This window comes from Pinus tabuliformis, chromosome J, assembly GCF_031772625.1.
Source record: "Pinus tabuliformis cultivar Carrire ecotype Pingquan chromosome J, CPIR1, whole genome shotgun sequence".
In the NCBI taxonomy this organism is placed as follows: domain Eukaryota; kingdom Viridiplantae; phylum Streptophyta; class Pinopsida; order Pinales; family Pinaceae; genus Pinus; species Pinus tabuliformis.
The window spans coordinates 1504546090-1504565162 of record NC_142295.1 but is presented as its reverse complement, the minus strand read 5'-3'; positions in this window follow the sequence as shown (position 1 = coordinate 1504565162).

The following is a 19073-nucleotide window of genomic DNA, read 5'->3' as shown; positions in this document are numbered from 1 at the left end:
GCTTCTTCATTGCTGTCAAAGATAATATCATCTACATACACAACAAGTATTAGCAATTTGTCATTTTCAATTTTAATATAAAGATTGCTATCTGCGGACCCTTTTAAAAAACCTTGTTGATGAAGGTATTTGTCCAAATGGTAGTACCAAGCCCTTGGAGCCTGTTTAAGACCATAGAGAGCCTTTTCCAGTCTGCATACAAGATTTGGATCATTCCCAAGAATGAAACCATCTGGTTGCTCAATGTATACTTCTTCTTCTAAATCTCCATTCATAAAGGCTGATTTCACATCCATTTGAAATACTTTGAACTTCTGAAAGCTTGAGAGAGCAAGGAACATTCGGATGGCCTCAAGGCTTGCAACAGGAGCAAAGGTTTCTTCAAAGTCTATTCCTTCTTGTTGAGCATACCATTTACACACAAGTCTGGCCTTGTTTCTGATTACTTCTCCATTTTCATTCAACTTATTTTTAAAGATCCATTTTGTCCCTATGACATTCTTATCTTTTGGTCTAGGAACCAACTCCCAAGTGTTTTTCTTTTCGATCTGCTCAAGTTCTTCATCCATTGCCTTGACCCAACATTCATCTTTGCATGCCTCTTTTACATCTTGTGGCTCAGTGGAGGAGAGAAATTCCAAATAGCTTGAGGCTTCTGCAATTGTTCTTCTTGTTTGTACACCTGCCTCTTTCTGCCCCAAAATCTGAGATTCTGGATGATTCTTCTGAACGTACCTGGATGGAGTCTTTTCTTCTATCCTTATCTGTTCCTCTGATGCCTCTTGAGGTTCTTCTTCATCATCAGTCTGATTTGGAGAGTAGTCTTCATCCTCTTCGATATTTTCATAATTTACTTGCCTAGGAATGTATCCTTTTTCATCAACCACTACATCAATGATGTCAACAATTCTTCCAAGTATTTTATTGTAACACTTATATGCTTTGCTGTGGGGAGAATAGCCAAGGAGAATGCCTTCATCTGCTTTAGGTTCAAGTTTGCCAAGCTGTTCATCATTATTCTTAATATAGCATTTGCTTCCAAAAATTTTGAAATGCTTTACCGAAGGAGTCTCACCATACCAGAGCTCATGAGGAGTTTGAGTGTTGTTCACTCGAACATTTGTTTTGTTGAGAATAACAACTACAACAAATGCAGCTTCACCCTAGAAGGTTGCGGGAGTCCCAGACTCATCAAGCATAGCACGAGCCATTTGTTGGACCGTTCTATTCATCCTTTCCACCACTCCATTTTGCTGAGGAATCCTAGCTGTAGAGAATTCCCTTCTTATTCCATGTTCTTCACAGAAATCGAAAAATTCATTTGAGGTAAACTCCCCACCTCTGTCGGACCTGAGGCACTTAATTTTGTGTTCTGATTCGTTTTCAGCCAAGGCTTTGTAAGATTTTAATTTTTTGAATTCTTCGTCCTTGTGCTTCATAAGTCCCAACCAAACCATCCTGGAGAAGTCGTCAATGAATAATATAAAGTATTCTTCTCCTCGAGGTGAGCTTATCCTAAATGGACCACATACATTTGTATGGACTAGTTCAAGAGGTCTGCTGGTTGATCCTTCCTTCTCAGGGAAGTTAGTTCTTGTTTGCTTACCAAACTGACATGATTTGCATATGGTGTTGTTTGGAATTTTGATATCTGGAAGACCAAGAACTGCCTAGTATTTGCATGCTTTCCTTATTTGTGAAAAGCTTAGATGCCCCAACCTCCGGTGCCATAACCAATGTTCATCATCCTTGCTCAAATAGCATTGTTGTTGTCCTTCTTCAAATATGTATAGATTATTTGGAGTTCTTCTGCCTTTGATCACTGCTTTTCCTGTATCAAGATCATGAACACTACATCCATTTGATCGAAATATTACCTTTGTTCCTTGATCGCACATCTGACTGACACTTAGTAGATTATGCTTCAAGCCATCAACATACAAAACATTTCCAGCTTTGACCTTTTCTTTCAACTGAGCAGTGCCTTTTCCTTTTATGGCTGCAGGGGTATCATTTCCAAAAGAAACTTTCTTTCCCTTTTCTAACATAGTATATGATTCAAGTTTTTCTTTATCACCTGTCATATGCTTCGAACATTCGCTGTCGATGCACCATAGATTTTCTTGTCCTTCTGCATAAAAAGCTATCCCACATCTTTCTGTTTTTGGTTCCTTTATTCTCCATGTTCTGGTGCTTGAGGCTTGAGGCTTGTTCCTTTGTCTGCCAAAACCTGCTCCTGCATTCAAAATCTTCATGACCGAAGTTATTACAAATAGAACATTCAATTTCATTTTCAAGGGCCAAAAAGTTGTTATAGGTCCTTTTCGTAATCCCAGTCATACTTCTTTGTTTTTGAGCTTCTCTAGTCATGATTATCTTATAAGCAACACATTGGGCTACTTTGTGACCAAAGTTATGGCAAGAGAAACATTGGCCATTGAAGAAACTTCTGCGATTATCAAATCTACCTGCCAAAATGATTGTAATTTCTATTGTCATCCATTCTTGAAGCAAATTGAGAAGTTTTTACCTGTGGTTGGTTGTAGCTTTTGTTCACCCTTAAGATGGATTGCCCCTGGTTTACCTGGTAGTCTTTGTTTGTTCTTGATGTAATTCGTCCCTGCTTTACCTGGTGATCTCCATTGGGCTTTTGCTCATTCCTCCTTGCTGCATCAAGATAACTCCTTGAGGTGGATTCTTGAGATGTTTCTCCATTATAACCCAGACCTGTCTTGATTAGTGGAGAATGTTGTACATTGATAATCTCATCCAGAGTTTTAGATCCTTTAACAAATTTAAGATTAAGAGCCTTTGTTTTCTAAATTTCTTTTCTAAGGCCAACAATTTCACATTCTAACTTCTCAAGAGATTTTTCTTTTTCATCAAGTTGGAATTGCAGAGTATCAATGATCATATCTTTTTCTTCTAAACATAATTTGAGTCAAGAAATCTCTTCATAAAAACCATCTACATCTATAGCATCCATGTAATCATCATCTTCAAAGGCCATTAAAAGTTTATAATCATTACCTCATTCATCTTTGTCACTATTTGATAGGCCATCACTGTCTTCATGAGTGTAGTAACTTTTCTTAGTTGCATTCTGTTTCTTGTTCCATCTAACAGATTCCTTTCCTTTGTCAATCTTATCCTTGTGAGGACATTTGGCAGCATAGTGACCGACTCTTCCAAAAGCAAAGCATTTGAAAGGTAACTTACCTCGGAACCGTCCAGTACCCCGTTGAAGATTTCTGACAAAATTTGATTCTTCTTCTTCTTCTGACATGTGTCTTGACTCATAGCACTCTCCTTTGCCTGAATCCTTGAAGGCAGCTTCTCTCCTGTCTGATGGACCTCCTTTCCTCATTTCATAAGCAGTTATAATTCCGTGCAGCTATGACATTTTAAGGCTTTGTAGATTCTCTTTTTATTCTATTGCAGAAACTTTAGATTCAAACCTAGGGGACAAAGATCTTAGAACTTTTTCAACCACAACAGCCTCTTTTATTTCTTCACCCAAATTTTTCATACAATTAACAATCTCATCTACACGAAGAAAATAGTTAGCCACACTTTCATCATTATACATCCTGAGATTTTCATACTGAATCCTGAGGGTTTGAAGTTTTGCTCGTTTTACCTGATCATCTCCTTCGTAGCTCAGAACAATCTTGTCCCATATCTCTTTTGCGGATTTAAACTGCATTACCTTGACAAATTCTGATTGAGATAGGCATCCTAATAGAGTATTGACCGCCTTTGCATTTGTTTCATATTTCTTCTTCTCAGCCGGATCTATAGGAGTTGCTGATGGAAAAGTATACCCTGTATCTATGATATCCTAGACTTCTGTACCAAGAGATTGAAGATAGGCAGTAACTCTTACCTTCCAATAAACGAAGTTTGTCCCATCAAAAATCGGTGGCCTGATTGATGCTTCCCTCTTGTAGTTTCTCATGATGAACGATCTTCCTTCAAGCGATCAAGCTTCTTCTGAAGGACCTGCTCCGATACCAATTGTTGGAAATAATACTGAGAGGGGGGGTGAATCAGTATTATCAAGTCAAATATTCCTTTTTCAAAATCAAATGATATACGCTACTTCTGTTAATTAAACCCGCGTATATACGCAATTATGCAGAAGGAAACCCGCGTATATAATGCAAACTTTTAATTTACTTTATCTTTCTGATGTTGATTGTTAATCTGTGATTCAGAAGCAAATAACCAGTAACCAGAAATAGTAAAACAGAGCAGAAAGACAATCGCACACAAGAACACAAGATATAAGGTGGAAACCCAATGTGGGTGAAAACCACCTGCTGCAATTCGTCTCTATCTTCTCTTTAATTAGAAACTTCTTTTTACAATTGTACTGGTGCAGTCCTTTACCAGTACGCAGGCTGCAACCTGCAGAGAGCTACAACCCTCTCTCGTTTTCCAGCTTCTCCTGGAAGGGAGCTACAACCCCCTTTGCTCTTGCACTAGCCAAGATACTAGTATGTAGGTGTTGGCCTATAGAAGGCTACAACCTTCTCTTTCTTTCAGGGACCACGTTTCATAAATTTTCAGACTGGATCCACAAGTAACATCAATCAAGCATCAAGAATTTCTGCATCACCCAATCACCTTTTCACCAATCAAAACTGAATCAAAATAAACACTTCTCTGACGACTGTACCCAGATCACAGTAACAGTAACCACACACCAAATCTGAACCCAAAACACTGCAGCAATAAACAGAAGCAGCAAGATCACAACTCAAAATATGTACGCTTCTTTAACAGCCTCAAACCTGCGTGCATACGCTTCTGCGTATGGAACAACCTGCGTATACACTATTTTAATTGACTGAACCAGCGTGTATACACGCCTTCGCTTCACTGAACCTGCGTACACATCTATAAAAATAATTCTCTCTTTCAGATATTCAAACACCAATTAACCCAGATTATCAATTTTATAGATCAAGCAAGCGCCACATGTAACAGATCAAAATCATACAGAGATACTATCATTCAAGCTTAAAGATTATGATCCATCAAGAGAACTTATCCTTCTCTTTGTGCTAAGGTTCCTCCTTCATTCAGATCTGGATCTGCACCATAACCCAATTACCAGTATTCCAGATCTAGGACTTTATCAGATATTCAACAATAATTCAGATGATCCTTTGCCAAATGATCTCCTTCCTCTTTTATAGTCTTAGGCGTTCCACAATACCACGGTCCAAAACCATAATAAACCAATACCACGGACCCAATACTTGGGATCAACACATCTGACGAGGTACCATGGTCCAAAACCATAGGTTCAAATACCAAGGACTAACTACCATGGACCAAAGGTAAGTTCTCCAACATATACGCGCTTTTCCTTGCATGAAAGTGTGTGTATACGCACACATGCCTTTGAAACGTCTAACCCGCGTGTATACGCGTCTTAGCCTAGATGAAAATGCATATATGTCTTTTCCTTCATTCTGAAAGCCTGAACTGAGATCTGTTACCAAAGAGAGTTGCCATCAAGGACAACACCTGTGCCATAGCTCCAAACCTATGCCATAATGCCAAAAGGGCCAGATTATTTGTTACAACTGTAGAGAACTAAGACACTTTTCACATGACTGTTAGAATCCAATGCACCCTTTGTGTTAGTACTGTTGTCAATTCGATCATGTTATAGAATATTTCTTGATCGTAATAGCGAAGATGCAGTAGAAGAAGAAATAGAAGGCGACGCAGAATATTCAGATGATGAGATCCGAGATGCATGAAGACGATCCTAGTATCAACATAGTCATGCAAAGCGGTGTAGGGATTGGTGAAGACAAGGTCGAAGTCAAACAACTAGAATCAAATTCATGGTTCTGTAAAGCTAATGAGAAGAATGATGGGTTGATTTACATAGAGAAAAAGAGATGTTCATGGAAGAAAGAAAGAGTTTTATGGGTCCAAGTGCTTCTATGTCTTAGAATCAAATGCTGATAGTCTCACAAAAAGAGAAACCTGAAGATACTACTGCAACACAAGATTCAGATCCCACAGTGCTAAAATTGTTTCCGCAAAATTGCATGAAGTTATTACGAGATCACAAGGTGGTAGAAGGACTGAAAGATCTAATAAATAAATGTGCTAGGAAGGATAAGATGTTATCATAACAACGCATAGTTAATAAGGTGAACCAAAGCAAGAAGAGAACTGGTAGGGAGATGTGGTTGACTGTGCAGATTGGTGATTTCGAAATGGATAAGGTAATACTAGACTTGGGCTTCAATGATAACGTACTACTGAAGAAGACTCGGGAATGTATGAGAAATCCTAAGTTATAGTGGTCGTTCATTCATCTACCTATGGAGAACCAACAAAAAAAATTCCAATGGGTCACCTACATGTAGTAATTGTAGATATTGAAGGTGCAAGAGCAGTGGATGATTTCGAAGTTATTGATATCATTAATGATGGTAATCCATACCCAGCATTTCTTGGGATTGATTGGGCCTTTGACATGAATGCAATCATTAACTTAAAGAATTGAAGCATGGTCTTTGAAAAGAATGAACTTCAAGTAATTGTCCCATTGGATCCAGCTGAAGTTGCGTGATACACAGAACCAAACTGTGACTATTATGAAGATGAAGAAATTGAGCACATCTATAAGTTAACTGCAAGAAATTAATATTAGATCAATACCACTATGGTTAGAAGGATTAGCTAGGAGAAGGAGAATTCCTACCAATCAGATTTAGATGAAGAGATAGAAAACTAGCAGAATCAGTTGCATGAAGCCTCTACACTGTGATGTAATCGACTTACAAAATCGCTACGTTGTGTATCTACTGAGGTACGTAAGTTACCTTATTATGATGGCTTGGGTGATTTCAATATATTTCTTGACCATTTTGAAAGGGATGTACTAGAGGGACATCGGTTCTATGCCTTAGATCTAGCATTAAGAGCTATGCCTGCAAGATTGTGGGGTACACACAGGGATAATTTTGTTAACTGGTAGAAATATCGTAAAATGATGCGATTAATATTTTGCTACGCGAATACCTGACCCACTAAAAAATACACAAAGAAGGATGATCTGCGTGAACATCTGGCATGATGGACTAAGGCATGGGGTGAGTTACCTTAACTTGAGTGGGTGCATATCTTTATTCATACCCTGGATGTTATCCCAAAGAACTTGTATTTAGAGACGAAGCTACAACATGGGATTGCTGATTGGGATGAGATGAAAGAAAGTTTCTTGCTGACATTTAGTTTTGAAGATGGGTTCGAATGCATTGATGAAGCGCTTTAGGAAATTAAAGAAACAATCTTCCGAGCACCCATCAAACTTATCACGTGGGAACAACTTGACTGGAGTACGCAGCTACAACATGATTTAGAATGTTACAATGCCACTACAGAAGAAGTTGATGAGGATCCATGAAAATATCCCTGAATTAGAGGACAATGCAAAGTTGGTGGACCTAATGCGGAGATCCCTGATATTTCACAATTGGTTTGCATAAAACAGAAAAAACATTGGTTTAGAAGCAGAACCAAAATTCGTGAACATTGGAGACTATTATGATGAAGATACAATGGATAAGGTAGATGTATTATTACATAAATATCAGGATTTATTTCCAACTAAGTTATCTAACTTCAAAGGGATAGTAGGAGATTTGGGGATGATGAAGATCAATTTAAAACCTGATGCAAAGCTAGTTAAGCAGCACCCATATCAGTTGAATCCCAAATACAAGGAAAAGGTATGAGAGGAACTTGATAAGATGCTCGCGGCTAGAATAATTGAGCCTATGGAAGAATCCGAATGGGTTAGTCCTATGGTGGTCCAAGAGAAGAAAACAAAGTGTGATATTAAGATCTGAGTAGATCTGCCGAAATTAAACGATGCATGTGTACATGATCCATTCCCTATGCCATTTACAGATGAAGTTCTTGAGAATGTTGGTGGACATGAAGCTTATTCATTTACAGATGGATTCTTGGGATTCCACCAAATTAAGATTGCGCCGAAGGATAGAAATAAGACTACCCTCACTACAACATGGGGGTCGTTCCAATATACAGTCATGCCTTTCAGACTAAAAAAATCTCATGCGATTTTCTCAAGGGTGGTTGTCAGAGCATTCAAGGAATTCATTCATAAGCTTTTGGAAGTCTACTTTGACGATTGGACATTATTTGGGCTGGCCAAAAAACATGTCTCTAGTTTCCTCCTGATGTTGGATACATGTGGGAAGTATTAGATCTCCTTGAACTTGAAGAAATGCATTTTTTGTGTACCTTATGGAATATTGTTAGGCCATGTTGTCTGTAAGCAGGGATTGATGGTAGATCTTGCTAAAATCGTCGTAATTATCAATCTGGAGCCCCCTAAGAATGTAAAGCAGCTATGCATGACATTGGGTCATATTGCGTACTATAGGAAGTTTATTAAGGCATACATGCAGATAATTGTGCCCATGGAGACACTATTAAATAAGGATGCTATGTTTTGTTGGGATGATGATTGTCAGAAGAGCTTGGATACTAATATGAAGGAGAAGATGGTTACGATGCCAATCATAGTATTCTCGGAATGGAAGAAGGAATTTCATGTGCATGTGGATGCATCTTGTATAGTGTTGGGAGCCATCCTAACTCAACTAGGGGCAATAGACATCAATCCCTCGATTACCTTCACCAATTGGAAACTATCTAAGATTGTGAAGAACTACTTAACCACAGAGTGCAAAGGATTGGCCATGGGTTATGCACTACAGAAGTTCAAGCATTATTTGCTGGGTGCGCACTTTAAGATGTACATGGACCATTCTGCTTTGAAGTACCTAGTTAATAAGCCTGCGTTGGTGGGGGGGGAATCTGTAGATGGTTGCTCCTTTTCCAAGAATATGATTTTGAAGTAATAGTAAAGCCTAGAAGATTGAATGCTATACCAGACCACCTTTCTAGGTTTGATGGTGAAGAGCCTACAAATATTAATGAAGGATTACTTGACATGTAGCTCTTTGCTGTTAGGGTTGTAGATGAGAATTTTGCTAACATTATTCAATTTTTATCTACTAGCATTCCCCCAGACAATTATATGACACAACAGAAGAAGGAATTAGGTGTCAGGGTTGCCGATTTTTTTGTTATTGTAGGGCAATTATATAAGATGGGGTCGGATGAATTTCTACACCGATATGTTCCTGAATATGAAAGACACAATATTCTAGTTGAAGCACATGGTGGTGTTGTTGGAGGAAACTATGTAGGCAAGGCTACTACACAGAAGATCCTACAAGCATGATTATGGTGGCCGAAGATACATAAAGATTCCAAGGAATACTATAGTGCGTGCAATGTTTGTCAAATGACCAGAAGACCATCGAAAAGGGATGAACTTCCATTATATCCAGAGGGCACGTTACAAGAATTTGATAAATAGGAAATTGAATTCGTTAGACCTATTCAACCATTAGGAAAGAAGAGGGAAGCATGTTATATTATCACTGTGACAGAGTACTTAACCAGGTGGGCCAAGGCACAACCTATGAAGGATTGCAGCGCAGACACTACTGCGAAGTTCATATTCAAGTTTATTCTATCAAGGTTTGGATGCTTGAATATTCTGATGAGTGACCAAGGTTCCCACTTTTTGAATGAGACAATTGCAGATTTAACCAAGGAATTCAAGATGCATCATCAGAAGAGTATGCCATATCACCCCCAGGTGAATAGAACTATTGAAGCTTTCAACAAGATCTTGGAGAATTCCCTCACAAAGTTCTGCAATGTTAATAAGAATGATTGGGATGTATGCATACCAGCAGTTCTATGGGCATATAGGATTACCTGTAAGAAGATGACTTGGAAAATGCCCTTTCGACTAGTTTACAGAAAAGAAGCAGTAATGCCGCTGGAATACATAGTGCCCAACATAAGGATCGCAATAGTAACCAAGATGGAATATCACGATGTAATGGAGGAACACCTAGCGCAGTTTCCTGCACTAGAGGAAGACCACTTTTGGTTGGATTTCATCAGTAGGCACATAAAGCTAGAGAAAAGGCATGGCACGATCATCACATTAAGTAGCAAACTTTCAAAAATGGTGATTTGGTCTTGATGTATGACAACAAGTTTACCAAGTTTCTAGGGAAGATTCAGATGCACTGGCTAGGACCATATGTAATTAAGGACATTTCAGATGGTGGCGTAGTTCAACTCACGCAGCTGAATGGGGGAGTATCTCCTGGAAAGATTAATAGGAGTAGGTTGAAGGTTTATAGGGATGATCTTGCCCCTGCGCAATGACTACATAGCTGCAGGAAAGTCTTAGTGATTTTGGAAGTTGAAAGAAAGTGCAGGACTATAAACTACTCTATCGAGGAAATTTTTTATCAAAGAATGAAGGTTGTTCAATGTCTTGGAATATAATGTGGGGGGAAGATGTGATGAGGTAAATACAACAGAAGGAGGATTACCATGCAGCCTACCCAGAAAGTGACTACTGGACTAGCTACAGTTGATTTGACAATGATTTTTTCGTTAAAAGGAGTGGGGGAAATGCATTTAAGGTGAAAATCTGGGAAAATCTTCCGCTAAAATTGAATTTATGAGGAAGATTTATGGGGGAACAAAAAAATTGACTTTGAATCAGGCTATAAAGATTGCATCCCGCTCCACATTTTGAGACTTTGCTTCTTGAGAAATTGTTATGTGTTGTTGCACTTAAAGAGTCGAGTGTATTGCTACATTTTTGGTTACCTAAGTTGGGCAGAAGTTGAGAAAGAGTTCTTGAGGAGAGGATTAGGAAACATCATGACTGCTGTTATCACTGAAAATGCTGTTGCCAAAATTTTTTAGCCTAGCTTAAAGACTGGGTGTTTTCGCAGCGCCTGAATTCGTTTTTTAGCAGTTTCGCAGCGCTACCTGTTTAGGTGATTTCGTAGCATGCTACGAAATTGGGAATTTGTTCAAGTTTTCAGTGGAGGTTCAAATCCTATCATGCCTTTTGTACATGGGCTACAACTGCTGTGGATGAGGTTGATCTGCTTAAAAGGTCTAATGTCAGATCTTTCAGATAAGAATGAGCATATCAAGGTTTACAAGGTTGTTTGTGTATTAGTTCTTCCATGTGATTGTATCTGCCAGAGGCAAAGCAACGAATATGTAAGCAGATTTTATTCTTGTGTGTTATACCCCATGCCATCCTCAACTAATTCAGAATTCCGAGCCTCTGTCCTGTCATATACATTTCCCGAAGGTGGCTCTGAACAAAACAATTCAATGGGTCTAAATGAATGTCACTTTGATTCTTCTTGTTACTATGTCCTTTACTGACCTGAGCATTCTGTTTCATCTTCTCATGAAAAAACTTCTGCAAGTTGAGGGTGCATAACCGTTGCACCACTAACTGACATGAACTGGGAAATATAGGATGTTTGGCTCTTGAAAGGGTTGCAGAATCTCTGGAACTTCCTTGCAGACATCAAAAGCTTGGTTGTCACGACATATTCCCATAATGAAGGAAAAATTTGGCGTGCGGGCAAATGGACAAAAGCTGTGTTAGTGATGGAAGGGCCAGCCTATTGATTTCAGTCAAAGGGAATGTTAAGGAGCGCATTTCCTGGAATTGATGTGGATCTTTCAAATTATCCCTCCACCATTATCGAAGTGCGTGTTCAGCAAGTTGTGCCAGTGTTACAAATAGGCAGCATTGTGTTTATTTCTGCAGGGGATCACGTTTTTCTTAGACTGGGATACACAGCACCTCCTTCTTGGTATTATTCTCTGAAATAAAAATGTTTTGGAGCTATTGTAACTACCTGGCTTATGCGAAATGCATTGCAGTCGTTTCTTCAAGGCACACGGGCTTTTAAAATGACTGATATAAATGAAAATGTCGTGAATATTATTAAGCACGTTGGTTCATTATTAATGTACATATTGAAGACATGAAAGTGCTCTTATGAAATGCAGCGATTAATGCCAAGTGTCAAGTAGTTTTATAAAGATTTGATTGCCACAAGGCCGCCATGGTTAGTGACACTGGGATAGAGATGTGGCACAAAGGCTGGAATGATATTAACTGATGTCGTTAAAAGATGAGTGCGCATTGAATAAACACAGAAGGAAGGTTGGATTTGGAGGAGAGATAGAATGGCGCTTTTATAGTTTGCAAGGATTAGTTCAGGGTTTTCCAGAATCCGTCTTTCGGGCAAATTGTTGATATTGATGAATATTTTACAGGTAAGAGAGTATCATAAAATCGCTGCTGTCGTCGTGTTGCTCAGGTGCGCGCTGTACATTCCATTCTGTGGAAGTTAATCAGATCAGAGGGTTTTTGTTTAGGTCCTTCGATCTCGTGAAACGCCTCTGGTTAGAGTTCTTTCAGATAGGGAAAAATGAGGCTCGTTTTTGGGGGTTTCAATTGTGGATTGAATCGTGCAGAAGTTGTGAATTTTGATCTTGCAGATTGGTCACCACATGGTGGGTTTGCAGTGGAATTGTATTGGTTGTATCACAAGTTTGCAGTTTTGTTGCATGACGAGTTGTTATATGCTGTGGTTCGTGTAATCAATACTGAGCGCAATCATAGAGAACAATTTTGGAAAAAGGATGTTGCATCTGTACTAACAGCAGCTGAGAGCCTTGATTAGCATTTGTTGAAACTTGTTTCATCTGTGTGTCAAGATGGCCAGGTGTATGATAACTACAAACAACAGATGATGCCCTACCAGGTTGAAACAATATCTGGTATGTTGATTATGCGGTGGATAAACGTGCAACTTGCTAGAATCTCAGAATAGATTGAACGAACAATTCAGCAAGAGAAATGGGAGCCTTCATTATCTCAACATCGACATGGTAATTCTATTGTTGAAGTCTACAGAATTATGGAAGAGACAGTGGATCAGTTTTTCAGTTTACAACTGCCTATGAGGGTTCCGCAGCTAAATGGTCTCGTCAGTGGTCTTGACAATGCACTACAAGCCTACACTCAGAGGGTTGTTAGTCCGCTAGTGGATAAACAAGATCTTATACCACCTGTTCCAATTTTAACAAGATACAAGAAAGAAAGTGGTATGAAGGCATTTGCTAAGAAAAAGGTGGTCGACCCCAGATTGCCTGATGATAGACGTTCTAGCCAAATCAATGTCTTGTCAACATCCAAGCTTTGTGTTCGCCTAAATTCTCTTCATTATGCCATTTTCCATCTGAATGTGCTGAAGGATAGCATTCGAGAACGCTGGGCACAAAAGAAACCTCAGGAAATGTTATGGCAGGGCGAAGCTCAGTCGACTGTGATCTCAAGCCAAGGCATGTTACTGCTAACAGACCAATGGGTGTACTTTCAACAGCTTTTGATGGCACCAGAAAAAGATTAATGCAACCATTGATAAAATATGCGAGTTCACAGGCATGAAAATAATCTTTTGGGATATGAAGGAATCCTTTATCGATGGTTTGTACAAAAACAGTGTCTCACAAGCACGGATGGATATGGTGCTTCAAGGCCTTGATTCGGTGCTGGTAGAACTATGTGATGTTATTGTGGATCCATTGAGAGATAAAGTTGTTAGTGCCCACATTGCAGCTTTTGACTTCTAGGTTCTATGCATAAAAAGCAGAGTCCCTGTAGGAATTATATCTTAACCGAATGCTTCATCCAAGAGAAAATGAGTGGCTGTTGAGAAAATAAAGCTCAAGACAGTCAGAGTTTAGTATTGAAGCTGTTTATTGGTTTGATGCTAATCAAGGTTGCTGTGATATGTAATGACAGAAGCAAGCTTCATCTTTTTAAAACTATTTAGGTTCCTAACAGCTGTACAAATGTCTGAAGAGATCATGAATCTAAGCAGAAAACGCTTCAAGATACATAGGTTCTGTTTTGACATCTACAGCAGTTTCGTAGCGCGCTACGAAACTGCTGTAGAATGCTGTTTTGTGGAAAAACAATGAATTTTGATGATGAGGTCAGCGAATGTTAAAAAGAAGGTCTCAAACACAGGAGGGAGATCATACATGGATTTCATAACGGCTCAAACAGTGATAGGTGTAGGTCTTGAAGGGAAAGTAAAATATTTTGTTTATTTTCATAAAGTTTTCTCAAAGGCACTTTATGACCGAGCTACTAGGGTATTGGTAGGGTTACCAGAATGTTCGGTTGGTACACCTGTTTGGTCCACGGAGCATCCAGATCATATGGCATATGGTGATTATGCGTTGTCATTAAAGGTTTAAAGAGTTTGGAGCGTGGTATTTAAATGATGAAGGAAAATGGGAGACAGAGACCGTTAAAATAGGAACACATCTTTTGGTCAATTAATGAGCCATCAACGCTTTCAAGCATCCAAAGTCAGTATTCATTGCATCTGTAGCTCAGCTATCTTAACCCAAGCAGCAAAAGAACATGTGTCAAAAGCCAGAAAAGCATCATGCTACGAGGAGCAAAGATTGTGGATTTTGATTAAATGAAAACCATTTGTAATTTCAGTTTAGCCATGATGTAATTAATAAATTAGTTATGCACTAGATAGGGATAGTGAATAGCCACCTTCGAAGCTCCCCTCATGCTGGAGGAGGAAGCTGGAGGTGGATAAGTTTGTTTGCCTATAAAGGGATCAGATTAGGATGTAGAAAGGGTTGGACATTTTATACAAAACAGAGTTATTTGGGCCATTGTAAGACTTGTGACAGTAATAGTAAAACAGTGTTGATTTCTTCTCAAGATTCTCGATGGATTATTGTGGTCAAATATAAGGATGGTGTTTGATATTTTATGTTCTTTTACAGCCTTGTTGTAACACAATCACTCAGAATTCATAATCTTATGCTCTGACTTCCTGTGTGTTTGGCAAGCTGTGGTTTTGATGGAGTATGTTTGACACTTAATGCAAAGAGCCTTGACTTCCATGAAATGATTATGTTTTTCTTGTTTACTTAGTGTATGAGACTCCATAGCCCAATGAGAACTAGTTTGATATGTTTCCAACCAGCTTTTGCTTTCATGACCGAGTAAAGAGTTAGCCATCTGTTGTAGTGAATGATTTTTATCAAGAGTTTGTGAGAGAGCCCTCTCTGATCAAAGAGGCTAAGCTTTGATCTAAAGTTAGGTTGAAAGAGTTACATGAAATCTTGCTTGGTTGCAGCCCTCAGTAGTGATTTTGTGATAACAACTGCAACACCACCAGTCCCTGCTACAACATCCAGGTCACTGAGACCAAAGCCTACTTCCTCCATGGCAGGAGAGAAAAAGTAGTAAAAGGCCGTAGCAACCCCCGGTTCGGTAATCATCGCGGAAGATCCTAACTGAGCAAAGGAAGAAGGGTAAAATCGATAAAATCAAGTAGCCTACAGAACCTCAGTACTTGGAGAAAGAAGATATCAATGTGGGGATTGAGTATATCAACACAGAAGGAACAAATCCACTTTCTCGGCTTCCACCGTATATACCTGCAGAAGCCTACTACCAAATTAACTAAGGACCTCGACTCTGTAAAATTCAAGGTATTCATGTTGTTACTACCAGAGGAAGTAACTATTGAGGGTGAATGTTGGCTTGGGTACCATATCTGAATATGGGAGATTTGGATTTGGGCGACCATGAGAAATTCCCACAACTGGAACTCAACAAGTACTTGAAGATGATCTACTATGAGGAGGCAGGCGTTACAAGACTTAAACCAATGAAGTGGGTGACCAATATTGAGTGCACAGGGTTGCTCAATATGCTGTATGTCCTTCACTTTAGTCAAAGCATTATTAACACTATTTGTGTGCGCCAGTTGTTGGCACTAATCCACGATGGGTGTCTCTGGATGGGAGGGCCCATCCCAATTCATGACATGCTCATATGAAGAATAATAGCGACGTCATATGAGGGTGCGAACCTTGCATATGCTTTTGTGGGGAAGTCGCAAGAGAGAAATCTCATAGATCAAATGAAAAGTGACTTCGGGTTGATCAAGAAATCATGGGGATAGGCCATCAATTCCATATTTAATGAAGCTATGCAGTTTGCTTCATAGATCTTGGCAAGAAAAATCATGATAAATTGTTGAGCTGATGAATTACTGACACCAGTGGTATCCTTGGCTGCGTAGTGCAAAAAGGGGTTCAATTCAATTGGACGAAGTACTTGTGCCAAGAATTCTTGGATGATTTCCGTGAAGTGTAGGAAGAAGGAAAATCATTCCACTACACGTGGTTTTTGTTGTTGATGGCACTGATATCTTGGGGGGTGCTAGAGGATTCAAAATTTCCCTTGATGGATCCAAAGATGTGCAAGGTTGCCAAATTTGCCTCGCTGTGGGCAATAAAGGATCCTACCCGTATCATTGAAAATAAAATGTTTTGGGTAATGATTGAAATGGAGTTGCAAATGACGATTAACCATAAGCCAAGGTTTTCACCAAGTGTTTTCATGGAATATCGACACATTGCTAATTTTAAGGCTAATTTCCACCATGTTCACATCTGCGTGAGGCACGATTTGATGAATAAATGGATGAAATTTCCATTTTTGGTCATTGTAGATGATATCACGCAACTAGTCCTTTAGTGGCCGACTGACTAGATCCTTCTGACATATATTGTAGTAGGTATAAATGAGACTAGTAAAGAAGTTGTAGCAGGGACTAGAAAAGCAACAGAAAAGGAAAAGAAAATGTTTACCATTGACCTAGAAAAGAATACTGCACATGAAGTAGAGCATAAGCAAGAAGAAGAGCAACATATAGAAGAACCTGATTAGGGTACCGAAGACCCTTATGTAGACCCGAAGGATGTTAATTCTCCCTTTATTGTCAAACGATGACAAAAGTCAAGTGTGGGAGGCACACGTAAGAAGCACAAATCTGATAAGTTTGCCGACACGGAGGCCATGGTCATGACTGATGGGGATCTTGATAAAATTGGAGATATTGTTAGGTCTGCGACATAAGATATTTAGGGCCACATTGAAAAACAATACCAGTCTATTTGATGAAGGTCTAGGAGGGCCTCAATGAGCTGTAGGGTCAGGCAAGCTAGTTTCAAGCGAGCCGATATAAAATGAGTGAGGAACCAACGATATCAGGTAGTGTGTAGTCAGTACTCACTTCATATCTCCGCACTGTAGCCATGCTTGATGGATCCGTACACTTGAATGATGCCGCTGAAGGGAGAGAACCTAGCTATCTAAGAATTTGAGTACTAACCTTGCAATGCTCCCCCTATAGACATTACATGAACTACACAAGGGTGTAGAAAATGAGCTTAAGGTGCGCGAGTAATGGGCTCTCATTGTGATCAAGGATGCATAGATAACCAGTCAACAAATGTGTGATGAAAATCAAAAATATCTCCAAGATTGTGATGAGGTAGCTGCGAGAAGGGCACAACTAGAGCATGAAATTTCCAAAGTATGCAGCGAGCTTCCCAAGCTGCAAATTCAGTCCAAGGCTAGTTCTGAAGAAAATGTGCAACAATTGGTAGATGCATTTCAAGAATCGAAGGTGCAAGTGGATAAAGCTTGCTTTGATCTATAGATGAAAATTACTGAACTTCAATTGAAGCTGCAGCCCACTACAACACTAGAGGCCCGAGAGTAGCATGAGCCTTCCATCAAAATAGATAGCGAAAAGCTCGATGCTGCAGTAAAGGATTGTAGCCAATTGTTTGAAGAGACTATAGAATTGTGGGTCGCATTGCACGAGGACCCACAGGTGAAAAAGATTGAAGTCACCATCTGGGATAAGCAAGTGCACTATGATGAGATAAAGGTAATGATGCACACCTTAGCCCCTGTATAATGGTTTGCCCGACTGAAAGAGGGCACATCCCCGCAAGGATAGATTGAGGAACTACAAAAGAAGATGCATATTATTACTTCACGGATGTAGCAATGGGAAGAGGAAGCAGGGAAACTCTCATAGACTATGGAAGGAATGCTCAAGCATATGCAACAAACAAGGTGAACCATCGACCAACAACAAAAGGACCAACTATAGAAAAATTGGTCGAAGAAGTTCGATAGGTAGCAGTACAAGGCACGGAAGTGCTTCACCCAGTGAATTTTTCGTTCCTTAACTTGAAAGAAAATATCCATAGCATACCAATGGAGCGACTTGAGGATGAGTGACATATTTGTGTTGGGGGCCTGTTGGGGTAGGGTCCCCTGGGTCAAAGTTTGATCAAGTATTGTAAAGTCTTCGCATTTTTAGGAGTAGAGGGGTTTTAGGAAGGTTAAAACCCCTTACATTTTGGTATTATTTTAAGATCTACCCATGTTTTGCGGACCATGATATTGTAATAGAAAAGAGTATATAAAAGGGTGTCTTAGCGAGTCTAAAGAGATAACTTAATGAATGGAATGGGATTTTAATATGTTCTGAGTCCATACAATCTTTCTGTGTTTTTGGCAAAGGGGAAGGCTCCTGAAGCTAAGTGTGTAGGGTGTGGAAAATTTGTGTAAGGAAGATCTAAAGTAATAAAGGATATTTGAAGAAATGTTGTGTTTATTTTTATATACTCTTTATTTACACACAATCAAATGAAATTTATCTATATTTTGTCTTAAGTACTCTGCGAAGATCTAGATCTACTGTTATATGTTATTTTATGCATGGTTAGACGTTTACGCAAAGTTTATAGCTCTAATGAAAATCACTTTAAGTTCAGAAAATTGATGAATAATGGTTAAGATCAAGATTATAATTAAATAAACGCCTTACTCCACATCCCATAGCCTTTTGGATGCAGAAGTATGGTTCTAGCATCCCTAATACTAGATCGAGTGAGATTGCGGTCTGCTCTACGTGAGTTGTTTCCGAAAGGGCCAGTAGCGTAGGGTTTTGTTAATTAGCATAGTTAACTCTAAACCTAGGTCCAAGACCCCTCAAGCCAACACATTGTCATCATCTACCAAAAACGTGATTGGTAGTGGTCCTGTGCTAGTAACTTGGGAAGATTGAGGAAATCTCATTTCAACTTGTGCAATTGTATCATGCTATGCATCCACAACATCATGTGTAGATCTTGACGTATGTTGTTCACGAGGTGCAAATCCTATTATGGGTGGT